Source organism: Ovis aries, chromosome 3 (assembly GCF_016772045.2).
Source record: "Ovis aries strain OAR_USU_Benz2616 breed Rambouillet chromosome 3, ARS-UI_Ramb_v3.0, whole genome shotgun sequence".
In the NCBI taxonomy this organism is placed as follows: domain Eukaryota; kingdom Metazoa; phylum Chordata; class Mammalia; order Artiodactyla; family Bovidae; genus Ovis; species Ovis aries.
In genome coordinates this window covers 222,872,356-222,890,560 of record NC_056056.1, presented here as the reverse complement: position 1 = coordinate 222,890,560, position 18,205 = coordinate 222,872,356, and the positions used below count along the sequence as shown (strand labels likewise).

The window sequence follows — 18,205 nt, the reverse complement described above, 5'->3', positions numbered from 1 at the left end:
TTCACTACTGAAAAACACCCCTCTGTAAGTGGACCCACGCGGTTCAAACCCTCGTTATCCAAGGGTCCACTGCAGAGATCACTGCTGTCTGATGGAGGAAGAGGGTGTAGACGCTGATCATGTACCTTCTCGATTATTAGGGCAGCTGAGCCATCTGTCCATCTGCGCTTTCATAAACCGCCTGTTTGAACTCTGCCCTTCTAAGAGGTGTCCACTCTTATTTCACTGATTTGTAAAAACCTCTTTGTAAACAGGATTCCTCTGCCATTGAGGCAGTGAGGTGGGCAGAATTAGGGTCCCAAAAGCGACACCTCCCAACCCCAGCACGCGTGAACGTTATCACCTCACACTGTAACAGGGAAGAACCTTGCGTTTCATCAGAAGTTAATCACCAAAGGGATGTTGCCTACTCCCTGGTGGCTCAGAGGTTTAAGCGTCTGCCTCCAATGCGGGAGACCCGGGTTTGATCCCTGGGTCGGGAAGATCCCCTGGAGAAGGAAATGGCAATCCACTCCAGTATTCTTGCCTGGAGAATCCCATGGAAGGAGAAGCCTAGTAGGTTACAGTCCACGGGGTCGCAGAGTCGGACACGACTGAGCGACTTCACCTTCACACATAATGGCCCATCTCTGGGAAACTGTTTCACTCACAGGAACCTTCTCACCAGGCCCACCTGTGAATGACCGCAGGAGGCAGAAATTCACACGTCCCCTCCAGAGGAGGCTGATGGGAACCAGGAAGTGTGTGACCTTACGCCCTCCCCTTTGAGTATAAAAGGGGCCTGACTCCTAACTCAGGCAAGGCTGGGGGTGGTGCGTACACTCCCGTTCTTCTTGGTTTGCTGGGTTTCCGAATAAAGTAGTTATTCCTGCCCCAACAACTCGTCTCTGGATTCCTGGCCTGTAGCGCAGCGCACAGGACGAGCCTGGACTAACAAACTGGGGGACTCATCGAGGAGCCTTGCTTGCTCGTGTGCAGCCAGCCCAGCCGGGGAACTTTCAGGTAAGGAGGGCCCTGGCAGCTGCCTGGACCACTTGTCCTGAGGATCCGCACCCCACGCCATAGTTCCCAGAAACAGCACCGGCTGCCCCAGTGCTCGGCAGCGGGAGCAAGGAATCAAAGCTGGGGAGCCACACGGACTCCATACACCAGGGCAAGTCGCTCCGGGTGTACACCTGGGAACCGTTTCCTCTCCGTTTAGAGCTTGTTTTTCTAGAGTAAGCCAGTGTGTTTTGTAAGTGTATTTGAGAAGGGCCCCCTGTTGGAGAGACGAAAGAGGTGCTGGACTTCCACCACATTTGTGAGCGGCGGGCTGGTTTCTCGGATGCTGGCGCCTGGGCGTGCCGTTTGTGCTTTGATTCTCCTGAGAAAGAGGGAGTGTTACAACTACCCCAGGAGAAGGTCCTCTGGGGTGCATTTTGGACCAGGACCTGAGGACAGCTCTGAACCCACGGGTGGGAGGAAGGCAGCCGTGGCACCGGTCAGGATCCCCACTGGGGGTCCAGGCAGGGTTACCTTCGGGCCCTGTGCACTGCGTACCGCGACTTCTGCTGCGTTAATTACGTCACTTAATGGTCTCCTGTGTAGCTGGGACACGTAAAACTCAAGACCAAACGACGGTTTATGTAGGATTCTGCTTGTTCTTTGGTTTCCTGAGTTTCATCTCGTTCAGTACTGTTTGTCCACTAACAGCCACATCAGCTCTGCGATACGTAACTTTTATTGATACCAAATGGAGAGAAGGAAGAAAACCGGTCTGTTTTTGTCCAAGAGTGAGACACTCGGAGAAGAGGGAGGTTTGGGTCCTAAGATCGCCGAAAGCTCAAAATAGAAGCGTCTTCTCCACAAATACTAGTAAAAGGGTTACCTTGTAGACGCATGACCCTGATCTGTCCCATCTGCCAGAAGCTCAAAAAAAACCCCAGCCAGAATGAGTTTCAGGTTCACGTGATCTAGGAGACACTCAGTATTGAATTAGTATCTGGTGTGAAAGTTTTGCTTACGCTTGCCAGTTGATACAGATGTCTTTATAGAGTCGTCAACACAAAGTATAATTATACCTGGGTTTATTAGACAATAATGCCTTATTCCTGTTACAAAGACTGTCATCAAGAAAAGTAACGATGTGGCAAAGCTGTTAAGTCAGCAGAGGTGCACGGAGCCAAGGTCTTTGGAGTAAACCCTACGGGAATGATGTTCTGGGAATGTCTAACTAGATAATCCAGACTCTCATAACTTAGAAGGTAAGTCTGAACTTAAAATCTTAAGGCTCTGTTCAGTCGCTCAGCCATGTCCGACTCTTTGCGACCCCATGAACCGCAGCACTCCAGGCCTCCCTGTCCATCACCAACTCCCGGAGTCCACCCAAACTCATGTCCATCAAGTCGGTGATGCCATCCAGCCATCTCATCCTCGGTCATCCCCTTCTCCTCCTGTCCTCAACCCTTCCCAGCATCAGAGTCTTTTCCAATGAGTCTGCTCTTTGCATCAGGTGGCCAAAGGACTGGAGCTTCAGCTTCAACATCAAGCCTTCCAATGAACGCCCAGGACTGATCTCCTTTAGGATGGACTGGTTGGATCTCCTTCCAGTCCAAGGGACTCTCAAGAGTCTTCTCCAACACCACAGTTCAAAAGCATTAAAATCTTAATTAATTAAAATCTTAAAGGTAAAGTGGTACAAAACCTGAGTCTTTGGTTCTCTAAGAGGACACTGTTTTCCTAAAACACTGAACTGCTTTTGGTAACTGTTAAAGTGATCTGTGTTTGCATTGATCTTTTATCACGGGTTAAAATTTTTTGATATTTTTTACAAATTTCCCAAAGATCAAGTTCTAAGCAGAGTTCATCTGACCTCTAGCTGATTTTGGGGTTTGCCAGAGGGTCCCTGGAACACCTGAAATCGTTTGTTTTCTTTCCATCTCAGAGGAACATTAAAATCTGTGGGCTTCCTGGGTGTGTCTGAGTTGCATGGGAGGCACTCTCAAGTAAGTGGTGATAAAACACCCTTAGCACGCATCATACGGGCAAACGTTTTCTTAGGCTACATCATACGGGTAAATGTTATTTAAATGCACATCCTAGAAATTACGTGGAACTCCTCACATCCTGGTCTCCTGGAAAATCACATCTCAGTCATGATCTGAGTGATTATCTTAGTCGCCTGTCACAGGAGTAATCAAGTTTCTGTTCACTGCTACCTGTGGTTTTACAATGGCTTCTGAATGAGTCTACGATGTTCTGTGAAAAAGCAGGGAAGGATGATGACCGTTAAGTGCAAGCCATTTGTGCCATTACACCAAGGAAAACAGAAAGAAGGGAATGAGTGAGGGCCTGGTGCTTCAAACCGTGACTGCTCTGGCTGAGCAGACGTCCCAGCCGCTCTGGCTGTTACGCCAGTATACCCGCCCTTTTCACCCCTTCCGTCTCTGCCCGGGCCCAGGACCCCTGGCCCCCATGAGGGCCAGTTAGAAAATCCTGTGTTAGTTTCTAGGGAGCAGGGACTTGGCGGAGTATCGCCATCCAAGAGCCGACAGGGCGTCTGATGTGAGCCAGGAGTCACTCCCGGGGCAGGGTCATTCCCCTACATCACTGCCTCGTAGGGGCTTAAACGCAGACCACCAGCCAAGTGGCTTTCCCAGACTTCTTCAATCGGGAAGATCGCAACTCTCCTTATGAAGAGGGCCCGCTACACCTGAAGGCCGCTCGGCAGTGCCCAGAGCTGAACCACACTCGGGGCCAGCGAGGGAAGGGGCCCTCACTAGATCCCCAGTTATCAGTGCTTCTTGGCGGGGCCTCGGAAAGGGAAACCAAAGCAAAAGAGTTTGAACCATGCTCAAGAACTTCAGCCAAACAAATGAAGCCTGCGCTGAACTTTTGCAAAGAAATCTATTGGGCCGACAGACATCATACTAAAGCAGAGCCCAAGGCCCTGAAAATATATGAATGGTCAATTTGACCTTCTGGGGCAAACTGCCTCGGACACCAGGAGGAAGGTGCAAAAATCAGATGGTACATTTGGAATGAACCCTTCTCAACTGGTAGATGTTGCTTTTATAAAGTACTCAACAAAAGAGAAATGCAAAACAAAAGTCCACTTTGGCAGCGACACTGGATTTCTGGGAGGCGGTACCTCTAAACAGAAGTAAGTTCCCCTGGAACAGCGCCCACTGTGAGGAGGAGGAGCACTGGAGAGCAGATTGCCCTCTGCTAAAAGAGAAGGAGAACAGTTAGAGACGAGAGCCTCTCACACGGTGTCGGCAGAGAGACGCACGCGGGAGAGGCCCAGGGGCTCCCTTGGCCTTGAGGCACCTCACCCCCACGGGAGCCCAGAGACACTGACATGGCGAGTGAGCTGATTAACTCCTGACAGATGTCACCCTGGAGTTTTCACCAGAACAGCTTGACATCAGAGTCCCACCAGAACACACTTTAAGCCTACAGATGGAGCTTGTGAAAATCCCAGGAAAGCAGACAGAGCTCCTTCCCCCAGGATCTTAACAAAACCCAAAGACCACCGTCAGACCTCCCCAGACGGGGACTCGACACAGAGGAGGCTGCCACCGAGGACCGAGAAAAGACCTGCCTCACGTGCCTCGCACAGTGACATCGTAGATACCCGCTGGGGCTTGTGGACACCTGCGGGATGGGGGGAGTATATCCCAGCTGGAGGCAGTCTGCAGTGCTTAACGCCTTCCTTGGGGAAATCATCCCGTTGCATCAAGGCGCTGAAACAACTCACATCCGGGAGACCACAGTCAACAGGAAAAACCAAGAGAACCAATCACACCTTGAAGAGGAACGCCGCTAAAATTTCGAGAGACATTTAACTTGGGATAAGACCTTGCCAACTGCCCTGCTGCAGGCCAGGGGCTCCCAGAAGCAGGCTTAAATGAAGCCCCTTTAGAATGCTGTATAAGCCACTCCAGCTGTCTGCAGAGACAGGAGAGTCTAACTGCTACAAGGCCTGGTGGCTGAGAATCACTTTAAAAGGCTAGGCTCTACACTAGTCCCAAGGCCGCCTGCAACAGGTCTGCCCGCCCATGAAGCAGACGGCAGTTCCACTGCAGTTGGGGAAGCGGCCACCGACCTGTGTAATTGTGTCCAAACAGCACAGGAATTGAGGGTATGTATCAGGAACTGGAAGCAAAACCTCCAAAGTTCAACTACAAATTAGACAAAGTGCCAAGAGGCTTCACTGGTTCTCACAGCTGTAGATTAAATGGACTGACTAGAGACCCTAAGGCGGACTCGTCGCCTGTGTCCAGCTGAATGGCCTTTGCTCCTCAACCCACAGGAGTGTGGGAGGGACGCGGACAGTCGGGCGGTAACAGGAGAGACTCTGTTCTCTCACAAGTTAATCACCAAAGGGCCGTTGCCAAGAAGCTTCGATTACATATAATGGCCCGTCTCTGGGGACCCTGCCTCCCAGGGACCCTCCTGACCAGGCCCACCTGTGAATGGCCGCAGGAGGAAGAAGTTCACATACCCCCTGATGAGGCTGATGGGAACCAGAAGTGTCTGACTTTGCCCCCTCCTGTTTTCGTATAAAAGGAGCCCCAAATTCTAGCTCAGGCACGATGGTTCTTTGGAGCAGGAGCCCACCATCTTCTTGGTTTGCTGGCTTTCCGATTCAAGTTGCGGATCCTTGTCCCAGCAACCCGTCTGCATTACTGGCCTGTCGAGCAGCGAGCAGTACGCACTTAGACTCGGGAACAACACGGCAGAGGGGGCCCTGCAGATGCGGCTAGGGGCACACGCCTGGGAGCACAGCCTGCATCATCCAGGTGGGTTCGATCTCCTCAAAGTCCTTAAGAGGAAAACTTCCCCGCCTGCGGTCAGGGGGCCGCTACCAGAGGAGGAACGCTCGGAGTGAGGCTGCGTGGCTGGCTGTGAATGCGCACAAAGGGGGCTATAGTCAAGGAGTGCAGGCAGTCTTGAGAGGCTGAAGAGGTGAGGAGACAGCTTCTCCCCTAAAGGCTCCAGAAAGCCCTGCCAACACCTTGGTGTTCACCCAGGGAGGCCTTATGCAGACTTGACCTCCAGAACTGTAAGGTAATAAATGTGTGTTGTTAAAAGCCAAGAGGCCTGTGGTAACTTGCTTCTGCAGCAATAGGAAACTCACATCGGTAGCGAATCTATTTTCCTGGCACGTGGGAGCCTTAAAGGTTAAGTCATCACACTTCTGGGCTTGCCTGGCAGCTCAGTGGTAAAGAATCCACCTGTCCACGCAGGAGGATGTGGATTTGATCCCGGGTCCGGGAGGATCCCCTAGAGACAGAAATGGCAACCCACTCCAGTATTCTTGTCCAGGAAAATCCCGTGGATAGAGAAGCCTGGTGGAGTACAGTCCATGGGGTCGCAGAGAGTCAGACACAACCGCGCAAGTAAACAGTAACAGCCACATCACACTTTTATCCTACGGAGGGCTCTGCTCTGAGAACGACGCTTTATCCTTACGGAGGGCTCCGCTCTGAGAACGACGCTTTATCCTTACGGAGGGCTCCGCTCTGAGAACGACGCTTTATCCTTACGGAGGGCTCCGCTCTGAGAACGACGCTTTATCCTTACGGAGGGCTCCGCTCTGAGAACGACGCTTTATCCTTACGGAGGGCTCCGCTCTGAGAACGACGCTTTATCCTTACGGAGGGCTCCGCTCTGAGAACGACGCTTTATCCTTACGGAGGGCTCCGCTCTGAGAACGATACTTTATCCTTACGGAGGGCTCTGCTCTCAGAACGATGCTTGGAAAAGCCCACCCCACGGCCCCAGTCCATTCAGGCTGCTGTAACAAACACCGTGCACTGAGCAGCTTATAAACAACAAGCTCTGACGGCTCTGCAGGCTGGGAAGTGCAGGATGGAGGCGCCTGCAGATCTGGCATCGGGGAGAGCTCCCTTCTCGGTCTGCAGACCCTGACACCCTCTCCTGGCAGAAGGGGACGGAGCCCTGCGTGTGTCACACACCTACCAGTGCTGGCGGGGGTCCCAGCTGACGGCCTGCACCAACTGCTAGATGCCTGAGGGACTCAGGCCCCCACCTTCAAGACTTTGCAGTGACACCCCCAAGCCTTCTCTTTTTATGCCAAAAACAGTCTCAGCCTGCCCAGACCAAGTAAGTGCCACCCATCTGTTGTGGTCCCGTCTGAAATTTCCACGGCCGTCTCTCTAACCTCGGCAGAAAAGTTTCCAGTTTTCAGAATCCAAAAATCTGGGTTCAAGACCCAACACTTACAAGCTGGTAAAAGTGCTAACCAAGTAACTGCTCAGAGCTTCTGCTTCCTCATCCAGGAAACAGGAATAAGAATGTGTATACAAGGAGATAACCTTGGTAACAGCGCTGTGAACACTGCAAAGTGGCCGGCGGACAGTGTTTACCAACATCAGCAACCAGCCGGCAGTCTTCCGTGGCGCCCCACTGCGCTCACACGGCTCTTTGCAGGAGCCAGTTCTGCCTGCGGCCCACACCCTGCAGGTCCTGTTCCCGGAAGTCCGAGCACCGACCCGAACTGCAGGCCCCGCCCCTCCAGGACATCAGGAAACCCACTAACTCTTCTCGGGAAAACACCTGTGATCACTGAGCAGAAAACGCTCCAGCAAAGTCCAAGCTCAGGCTAAAAGCAACCTCACTTTATCTTATTAAAACTACATTTCTGTTTGGTCTCGCACCGTGAAAGAGAAAAACAGGCTTCAGCGAAAGCCCTTTCTAAAGAGTTAAGTGGCAACTAACATACCCACCTCATTTCAGATAATGAAATCTTTCTTTAATAGATATATTAACCCATAAACTTTTTAATAGACTGTACTGCTTTAAAACACTGAAGTAATTCACTGAACCCTAGTGATTCCTTATAAAATGCAGATCAACGTGACCTAATTCCACTGCCAGCTACACACTGGAGACATCATCGCACAAGCACCTGAGGGAGGCAGGGTCGGCAATGACTGTGATGCCACAGAGAGAAGAAAATGTTAGCAGACACCTAGGTTTTTCTTATCAACTGAATAATGAATTTTTACAATTAAAATATATGCATGTAACAGAACACCAGCCACAGCAAACACGAAGGGGCCACGGCCACACACAGCCAGACGGGGAAGTCTCACTAGCGCGACAGCGAAGCGCTGAATACACACACAACATGTTAGTCACTAAGTCGTGCCCAGCTCTTTTGAGACCCCAGACACTGTAGCCCGCCAGACTCCTCTGTTTATGGAATTCTCCAGGCAGGCAGACACTGGAGTGGGTAGTCATTCCCTTCTCGAGGGGATCTTCCCGACCCAGGATCTAACTGGGTCTCCTGCCCTGCAGGGGGGTCCTTTACCGTCAGAGCCCCCAGGGAAGCTCCTGGTGGGAACAGACCCACACACCCTAACGAAAAGTTTGCATGTAGCAACGAAGATCCCTCAGGCGGCACCGAAGATCCTGCAGGCCACAGCTAAGACTCAGGGCAGGCAAAGTAAAACATCTTTTTAAGTGAAACTTGGAAAGGGCTAACTTGTTACCAGCAGGCAACAGTGAGGACCAGGAGCGGTGTCTTCTGGGTCCCATCTGTCAACACCCCGAGGGCCACGAACATCCTGAGCACCCTAGAAGGACTCGCAGGGGGAAGAAGAAATGAAGGAGAGCTGCCGGAGGCCCGGGCGCCGAGCCCGTGATGGGGCCGAGGCTCCCGGCCAGGCGAGAGGGCAGGGCCTACGGCCAGGCGAGGGGGCAGGGCCTAGACAGAGGGCGGCGCAGGGCGGCGCAGGGAAAGCTGGCAGAGAGGTGCCGAGGGCCCCACGGCCCCGTAAAGGTCACCTCTTCTGCGTGAGGCACAGGAGGTGTCGCTAAAGCACCCCCACTGGAGGGGCAGACAGACAACAGGGAATGGGAAGGGCTGAGGTTTAAAGCAAGAACCCGAAGGGGCGCTCCCGGGTGGACGGGGCCCCAGAGGAGGACAGGCTGGAGACCTGGGCTGACGCCACATGTCCGAAAGAGACAGGCCCCGGGGCCAAGCCCCCACTTCCCAGGGTCTGTCCCGGCTGCCTTTACAGCTTGGGTCTGCTGCTGCTGCTAAGTTGCTTAAGTCACATCTGACTCTGGGCGACCCCACAGGCGGCAGCCCACCAGGCTCCCCGTCCCTGGGATTCTCCAGGCAAGAACACTGGAGTGGGTTGCCATTTCCTTCTCCAATGCGTAAAAGTGAAAGTGAAGTCGCTCAGTCATGCCCGACTCCTAGCGACCCCATGGACTGCAGCCTAGCAGGCTCCCCCGTGCATGGGATTTTCCAGGCAAGAGTACTGGAGTGGGGTGCCATTGCCTTCTCCACAGCTTGGGTCAGGAAAGCTTTTTCAAAAAACTCAGTCAGGGACTTTCCTGGTGGCTCAGTGGTTGGGAATCCACCTGCCAAGGCAGGGGATCCCTGGTCCGGGAAGACCCCACGTGAAAGGAGCCCAGGCGCCACAGCTACCGACGCACGCGTCCCAGCGCCTGTGCCCTGCAACGAGAGGAGCCCCACTCCGCAACAGACACCCAGCGCAGCCTCCAGATCCAGACAGTCAGACTGAGGGCTGTCTGAGGGCCTGCCCAGGGACACCCTGCCCTGGGAGCGGCCTTCGTGTCCATCTAGAGAGTGCCACGCAACAGCGCCGCTCAGCTGGTCACGAGCCACCTACAGGCCGCCCCTCTCGAGCCACTCAACACGCCCCGCTGAGCACCTGCTCCAGGCCAGCCCGGCTGGCACTGTCAAGACGCCAGGGGTGCCGCTCCGGGCACACGGACACGGGAGGAGAAGGGAGGAGACGAGCCTCAGCGGACAGGGCTGAAGGCAGCAGGCCTCGCGATGTGACCGAGGTGACTCCCTCCTGTGCATCCCAGCAGACTTCTTTCTGGTCTGAACTTGGTCCCCCTACCCCAAGGCCCCAGCCTTGAACAGAACTGACAGGACAGCACCCGAACAGCCTCTTGCTTCTGTTAATTAAAGGCTGAAGAGCAGAGGGTGAAGACAACCACGAATGAATGATGAACAGCAAGAGGAATGAAAGGGATAAACTCAAGACGCAGCGGCCTGAGCATCACAAAATAAGTGAAAAGTTACACAGCCACGCCTACAATTAGCTGCCTCCTGTATTCCAGACTCGGAGTAAGCAGGCAAACCGTGCGGTGACCCGGTTTACAGCTCATCAACCCCTCCTCTGCGAGCAGAGCCGTCACGCAGGGTCTCCTCTGGGCTCAGTAGCAGTTTTCTGAAACATGAACTAAACGAGTGACTGATTTACCATCAGGCTCATTCCAACCACAGCCATGCTCCCCAGATTTAGAGAATATGCTCAGAAGGAGCAAGTTTTCCAAGGAAATTAACTTTAGAGGGCTTCAGAGGCAAATGTACGGAGCCCGTTATGACAACAGTGCACAGCTCCACCACCCCTCCGCCCAGAGTCGCATGCAGGCCCACGCGGCCCCCCAGGACCCACGCCGGAGGGCTCCAGGCTGTCCCACCGTCAGCACCCACGCCTGCCACTCAGCGGTGACAGCCGCCCAGTCCCGCAAGCTCTCAGCCGCCTCCTGTCCCCGCCCGGCCACCAGCTCCCCGCTAAAGGGACTGTACTCGTCCCCTGTCACACTCCTGGGGGCCTGGGAGCCGACAGATGGGCAGCTACTGAGCCAGCCAGCAAGCCACTTCACGGATGGCTCCAATACGTCTTAGAAACGAGGGTTCTGATGATATACTCGTCCCTCCCTTTACGTTGACAGTAAAGAGGTTTCTTCCCCGTGAAAACCCTGTGTGTGAAATACAGTACTGGAAACCGACTGTGCCTCAATCGAAAGAAAACAGCAACGGGATGTGCTCACAGAGCACAGCCTCTGTGGTGTGGCCCGGGGCGGGCGGGGCGCACAAGGGGCGAAGGGGTCGGCAGGGACAGGACCCGCCAGTCCAGGACGGCGCAGCGTGCGCTGGACTCAGGGGGACTCGGCTGCAGACCTGGAAGCTGCTGAGGGCAAATCTCACACGTTCTCGCCACAAGGAAAAGCCCGTAGCTGCGTGGTGGGCGTTAACCAGGCCCACTGGGCCATCTGGCAGCCTGTACGTATACTGAATCCTCACGGTACCCACGCGAAACTAGTATGTTAATTATGCCTCAATAAAAAAGCAAGGAGGGGCTTCCCGGGTGGCTCAGGGGTAAAGAACCTGCCTGCCAATGCAGGAGACGTGGGTCCGATCTCTGGTCCAGGAAGACCCCACAGGCCACGGGGCAACTAAGCCCGAGCACCCCAACCACTGAGCCTGTGCTCTGAGCCCGGGACCTGCCTCGACTGAAGCCCACATGCCCAGAGCCCGCGGTCCCCACCAAGAGACACCACCGCCACGAGGGGCACGCTCGCTGCAGCGAGAGCAGCCCCCGCCCGCCACGAGGGAACCTGCGAGCGCAGCGGAGACCCACTGCAGCCAGAGTTCCAAATTAGAAATAAAAACAACACCGGGGGCTTCCCTAGTGGCCAACGGGCACGACTCGCAGCTCCCAACACAGGGTTCGATCCCTGGTCGGAGAGGAACTACGATCCCCACACACCATGCAGCTCCGAGAAAAGACGGATGAACAGGGGCATGGAAGGGAAGCCTTCTGAAATCACCAGGGGAAAGGCCAGCCCAGCAGCCGGCCGTCACCACCCCCCTCATCCCCACTCCTCCCGACTCTGCTCCAGACTCGCACTGCGCCCTCTCACCTCTCCGGTCTCCGGCCAGCCCATCCGGACGATCCGACTCCTCTGTGCCTCCCAAAGTCCCATGCTGCACGCGCCTTCTTCCCAGCGCAGGAAAGCACACCCATCTCCCGTGAACACGCACACAGCTGCCTCCAGGCTGAACCACCTCCGGCTCTCGAGCACACACGCACCACCTCACGTTAAAGGGTCTGTCACAAAAATCAGCCTTGCCCCCCACCCCCGCCAGGCCTCACACCCATCCGTGGTGACCCGTCCCCCGCCAGAACATCACTCTCTGCAGGCACACAGGTGAAACGCATCAGGCTAGCCCACCTGAGCAACTTCCTGCCAACCAGCGGCTCCTGGCTCCCCCTGGAACCCACCTGCGGGGTCTAGCGCCCCACACTCACTCCTTCTGAGACGTCCTCTCCAAGAACACCGACCCAGAGACCACCCTCGCCACCTCCTGGAAGCCCACCACGTTAAGGGGGTCTCCAGGTCCACCAGGACCTCCAAACCCCGCCCCCACGTCTACGCCCAGCCCAGGCCGCCATCCCCACCAGGGAGCGCAGCCCTGGCCTCCAGGGCGGTCAGGCAGCTCTCCCGCGCCTCCCGTCTGCCGGGTCGGTATGCAGCCCTCGGGGGACACTCGGACTCTTCGTGCTGGGGGCCGGCCCACCCTGGCCTGCTCGCCACCCCCTCACCCACACCACCCAGGGCCTCTTCTGCCCCTCCGCTGCCCACACTGTGTCTCCGAGGCTAGCAGAAACGTTCACGGGAAGAAGGCTCGGGGCAAACCCGCCCGTGAGGAGTGCGAGGGAGCGGGGGAAGGCGGATGTGGCCACGGGCGCATCTGAGGAGCGCGGAGCGGAGCGGTCTGGCCCCACAGCACAGTCAAGCGCGAGGGCGCAGAGCACCGCAGGGCCACCGCCGTCCTCTGCCGGCCCCAGTGAGCTGCGGACCCCAGGGGCGGAGGGGCACCCGGGGACGGGCCCTCGGCGATCAGGGCACTTATGCGGTGGGAGCCCAGGAACGCAAGGGGCAGCATGGCCAGAAAGGGCTGTGCCCTCGGCCGAGAGGCCTGAGTCCCAAGCCAGCTGGCGCCCGGAGGGGCTGCCCCGGGGCCCCAGGCCCAGTCCACGCTGGTGATCCCCTGAGTTCGTGACTCTGGCAAGAGGACCCACGACTGTTCTAAACTAGACTCACCAACAGCTCCACGCACCCCCTCACCTGCAGCGCCTGGGCTGGAATCCCCCCAAAGACGAACCAGCATCAGAGAGAGGGAGCAGGAAGAAGGACACTCAGCCCCCAGGTTCCCTGTAGCGCAGCCCCGGGACGGAAAAGCCCAGGCTGCCAGTCCCTCGGGGCCTCCGGATTCTCTGTCTCCCTTCTGTCGGGGGGAGGGGCCTAGAAGCTGCCCCCTCACCCCTGGAGAACTGAGGGAGACTCCCACCCTGGAGAGAGGAAGTCAGCGGGCAAGAGACCAGGTCCCAACCCCAGCCTGGGGCCAGGCCATCACAGACCGCGCAGCATCCCGCTGCCCTGAGGACCACAGCCCGGCAGAGGAGGCGCTCCGGGAGCGCGCGCTGCAGGGAGGCGGCACTCTGTCCATGGCTCTGCCATCCTCTGGGGCGCAGAACCAACACTTGTCTGGGGATGCGGTTCCCAGGCACTACCCCAGACTCCTCCCAAGGGAGGGCCAGGCGCTCGGTCCTGGGCACCCCTCCTGCCTAGCATCCCCTGTGCAGCCAGCCTCTCCGAGGCTGGGACCCTACTGCACCCAGAGAGCCCACGGGCCAGTCCTCACGAGGCCGGTGTTCAAAAGAGAAGTGGGCAAGCCCGGGGGCAGGGAAGACGGAGCGGCCGCAGAGGGCACGGTGAGGGCGGGCGTCACTCCCGGCCTGGGTCACCGAGCCCTCCTCATCTGAGCTGATCTCAGCCAGGCGGGGCCGCCCCGACGGAGGCAGGGAAGTGAGATGTGGGGAGACGTGGGCCCGGCGCCCGGCCTGTTCATCTCCACCCACAACCTCCACGGGCTTTCACGACACTCGGAGGAGAGAAATAGTTCCTCCAGCTCTTGTTTTTAAAAAGTTTAAAAAAGAATAAGTCCAAAATCATCAGGGACTTACTTTAAGTCACTCTTGTACTCATCTAAAAATTAACCCCAAAGGGCCCAGATCTCCTACATTAGACAGAAATGTAAGGGCTGGCGGGGGTGGAGCGGTGAGGGGCGGGGGGGGTGGAATTTCACTTTAAATGTCTCCAGACAAAATAAAAGGCATTTAATAACATAAAACAGGACCACTGGAAAACCGTATCTTTAGCAGAAGCCCACCCTCAGGTATGTCCACGGCGCTCATCAGAGCCAGACCCCCTCCACTCACGTCGGGGCGGGGGGCAGGCCAGAGAAACCCACTCCCCTAAAACACAAAGTTGCTGCCAGAGCGCAGACTCCCAGGCTCCCCGTGACAGGAAAACAGGAGCAGTCGATCTGAACAGCCGCTCTGAAAGCACAGAAAGAAAACCACCCGTTTATAAAAACACAGGCCGGGGGGCTGGGAGACAGCAGCTGAGAACCCCTGAGGAGACAGGCAGGGCCTCCCCGTGGCTCCTGGAGCCCAGAGGACACAGAAGACCCCTCCCAGCTCAGTCCCAGGCCCTGAGGACTGAAGACGCTTTGCAGAGGTTACCAGCGAGGGCCCAGACCGCCCAGCCTCTCCAGCACATCTCCCTGACCGCCCCCAAGGGGCTTCCCTGTGGCTGCGGGAACAAATGGCCACAAGCTTGCTGCCTTACGACACACACCCGTCATCCCAAAGCTCTGGAGGTCGGAGGCCGGCACGGGCCCCCAAGACTAAAGTCATTCCAGAGGCGACCCTGGGAGACCCATCTCCTGCTCACCCGGCTTGTCGGTAGAACTCAGCTTCAAGCGGGTGCAGGGCCAAGGTCCCCATCTTCCTGCTGGTCGAGGGCAGAGGCGGTCCCCGGCTCCTAGAGGCCCCCACGAGCCCTGCCTCGGGGCCCCCTCCTGCATCCTCAAAGCCAGCAACTGCAGATCAGACGGAGCCACGCACCCCATCTCCGATGCCTTTAATAGCTGCTGGGACTGCAGTGGGTCCCCCAGAGGCTCCAGGACAACTTCTCCATCTCAAGGGCAGCTGACGAGCGACCGTAATTCCACCTATGACCCTGACTCCCCTCTGCCACGGAACCGACGCTTCACAAGCTCTAGAGAGAAGGACGCGGACATTTTGGTGGCGGCGGGGGGAATCATTCTGCCAACCACACGTACCCCCTCAGGCCAGAACCCTAGGTGTCACCCCAACCCCCAGCACCCCGTCCATCAGGGACCCCTGTGAAACCTGTCACAGCCTAGGCCCTGAGCCTGCTCTCGGGAGGACGATGGGGCCTCACAGCTCAGTGATGGGGACCAGGACCCAAGTCCTCTCCAAGCCCCACTCACCCCTCCTCACTTCCACCGCCGAGTCTCCCTATAGCAATGCTCTGACCCTGACCCGCAACTCCGCGAGGCAGGCTGGCCCCTCCAGCCCCAGGTCCCTGCTTAGACGAGGCCTCCGCCGGGGGCTGTGGCATTCTGTGGACGCAGCGCCCACTGTCCTGCACCCATCGCCAGGCTGCGGCCGGGCGACCCTGCAGACTGTGCGTCTGGTGCTCACCGGCCCCGAGGCCCATGTCCCTCTGCTCAGCGCGGTCCCTGGCACACAGAAGATGCTCCCCACGCCGCTTTCTGAATGAGTTACCCACTCCTCCCTGCAACTGCGGTGGCCAGTGGGGTGACAACGGAGCCAGCTGGCCCGTTCACTCAGGGCCCCCTTCTGGCTCTGAGCACTGAAAGCTGACGGCCGCCAGAACCAGGATGCTGAACCGCCTTCCGGCCCGGCCCCACCAGAGCACCACGGCCTTTCCACCCGCAGTGGGGACCCTGAGCGCCACCCCCTCACTTACAGACGTCGCCCTGCACAGTCAGCAGACCGCACACCCCGTGGCGCGTGAGGGGGCCATGCAGAAGGGCGGCGTGTGTTCTCACACCTGCGTGCGACGGTCTTGCCATGGCATTTAACGTTAAGTGTGGCAAGAACGCCAAGGCCAACGGCAGAAGCGGCGGCCCTGCCCCTCCTAACTGGTCCCTGCTGCCAGCCTGGCCTCTCAGCCCCCAGTCCACCCACGACACGGCACGGAGACCAGGCCATGCCTCGGGCAGAGTCCTCCGAAGGCCCCTCCCTCAGAAGGAGAAACCGAGAGCCTCTGTCCTTGCCACGATCACGAGCCCCACCTCCAGGCCTCATGCCCCATGACTGTCCCCCCCAAGCCCTGCCCTCAGCGATGGTCGCACACCTCTGCACTTCCCCCTCAGACACACAGGAGCGTCGCCCCCAAACCAGGGCCTCTGCACGTGCTCACCCCTCTGCTGGGACCCCTCTTTCCCAGCCGCCCCCGAGGCTGTTCCTGCACCTGCTGCAGACCTTGCTCAGGTGTCACCTGCTCTGGGAGGGCTCACCCGGCTCGCATCGTCCTGAGACCTCCCTGCCCCCCAGCCGTCTGCCCCTCTTCCCTTTGTGTGGACTCCAGCCATCGCCCACCAGTTAACGCGCTCCTTATCGCATCACTCTCCGCCTCCCCCACTCCGCTGCGAGCCCAGGTTCTGCTCTGTTTTGTTCATGGATGCACCTCTAGTACCTGGAACCGTGACTCGCATGTTAATACGGGTTAAATAAATATTTGTTGAATCAGTAAGTTATCAGGCTCTCAGAACGGGTCCAAGGGGCCCCTCTCCTCCTCATCTAAGAGATCAGGGCTCGGCCAAGCAAATATCCTCCTGGAGGTCACGGTCAACAGGAAGACATGCGGCCCAGAGCAACAGGCCCAAGGCGAAGGACAGAGAGATGGCTAAAACCCGGACCACCCAGTCCCAAGTCAGACATCTTCCCATCCTTCATCCAGAAGAGAAGTTTCTAAGGAACCACCAGCCAAACACACAACCTAAGGCCCAGAGCATGCGCAGAAGAGGGGGCTCTCCCAGCAAGACCAGCGCACGCGGCATAAGACCTTGGCCGAACCACCAGTCCTCTCCAGGCTCATCTAGGAAACAGTTCGGATCAACCACCACTTAATTGATTTTGTAGTAACAATGCAAAGATGAGTAAGGAACTCTCCCTAAACACTCAGAGCCCACTGGCTGGTGGAGAAAGCAAGTACTTTCCAACAACACTGAGTGTGATGCACAAAGGGGCACTTTAGTCCAGACCGCGTGAAAATAGGCCAGGCTTCACCGGGAGGCACACTGGAAATGAGTTTTTCAAAATCCTTAAAAAGAAAGCCAGGCAAAGGAGAGGGAAGGGAGGAAAAGAACATTCTGGTCAGCTACAAAAGCATGAAGCTGACAGACGCATCGCACAGCAAGGAATCCACAAGCCCCTCAGCACCACTGAGGGCAAAGCTCAGAGCAGGGAGGGGCGGGAGACGCGGCTCAGCGGGCTCAGGTCATAAAGGGCCTTACACGTCCTGCAAAAACACAGAGGCTTCTCTGCACGGCATTTCCGGGAAAACCACCACGCCTACCTCAGCGAGGCCCAGAGTGTGCTTAGAGGACAGAGGGCATTTTATAAATTCTGAAACACCAGCGAGGGACTTCCCCAGTGGTCCAGTGGTCAAGTCTCCACCTCCCAACACAGGGGATGGGAGCTCGATCCCTGGTCAGGGAACTAAGATCCCACATGTCTCTTGGCCAAAAAAAACATAAAACAGGAGCAATATTGTAACAAATTCAAAAAAGACTTTTAAAAACGAAACAAACCACCAGGGAGACAAACTGTGCAGAGCGGTAGGAAGAGGGCCTGGCAAACGGTGACTGCAAGATGAACATCAGCCACTGCTGTCAAGGAGCTGTTCATCATAAAGGGCTGTGCGATATAAAGAGCCTTTAACCGCTCTGTATTTTGTGGTGGGTGTATTCTTCCACCTTCAGGTTTCTGAGTTGAGGCCCACACTCAAAAAAAAGCTAATTACAGGGCCCACCCACAAGAGCTGACACAGCGGCTAGAATCGGCGGGGATCTGGCCACGCGGTGCTTGGGCAGGTGAAGCAGTGCGCGGCCAGCGACCCCCAAGGGAGGGCCCCGTGCTGACGGGGAGCCGCACACCCCCGAAGCTCCTCCCGCCCGAAACAGCAGCGCAGCCAGAGGCGAGGCCGCAGGGGGCATGGGGCCCAAGATGGCCCTGCAGGCCTCCCCTCACGGGCCGGTCTCCATGGTGCTGGCCGCGGCGGCTCACAGACCTCACTCTGAGTCTGGAACGATCTCAGGGAGCTGCTCTCAACAGTGCCTCTGCACGGCACAGACTCAAAACCCCAGAGCAGGCCGGGCGGTCTCTGGCGATGCAGGAACCACAGAAGAAACCCAAGGACAGCAGCAGGCTCCCGTGGCCGCCGTAGCCGGGCGCCCCAGACCCACCGGCTGGAGACGGTGGAGACCCCAGGGGCGTCCTGCCCCAGGGCTGGGGGCCAG

At 57.1% G+C, this 18,205-nt stretch overlaps 1 protein-coding gene across 6 annotated transcripts in view; it reads right to left on the bottom strand.

Moving 5' to 3' along the window:
• The window catches only part of TBC1D22A (TBC1 domain family member 22A), a 264,330-nt gene that overhangs the window by 243,947 nt on the left and 2,178 nt on the right, over positions 1-18,205 (bottom strand). The window lies entirely within an intron of this gene.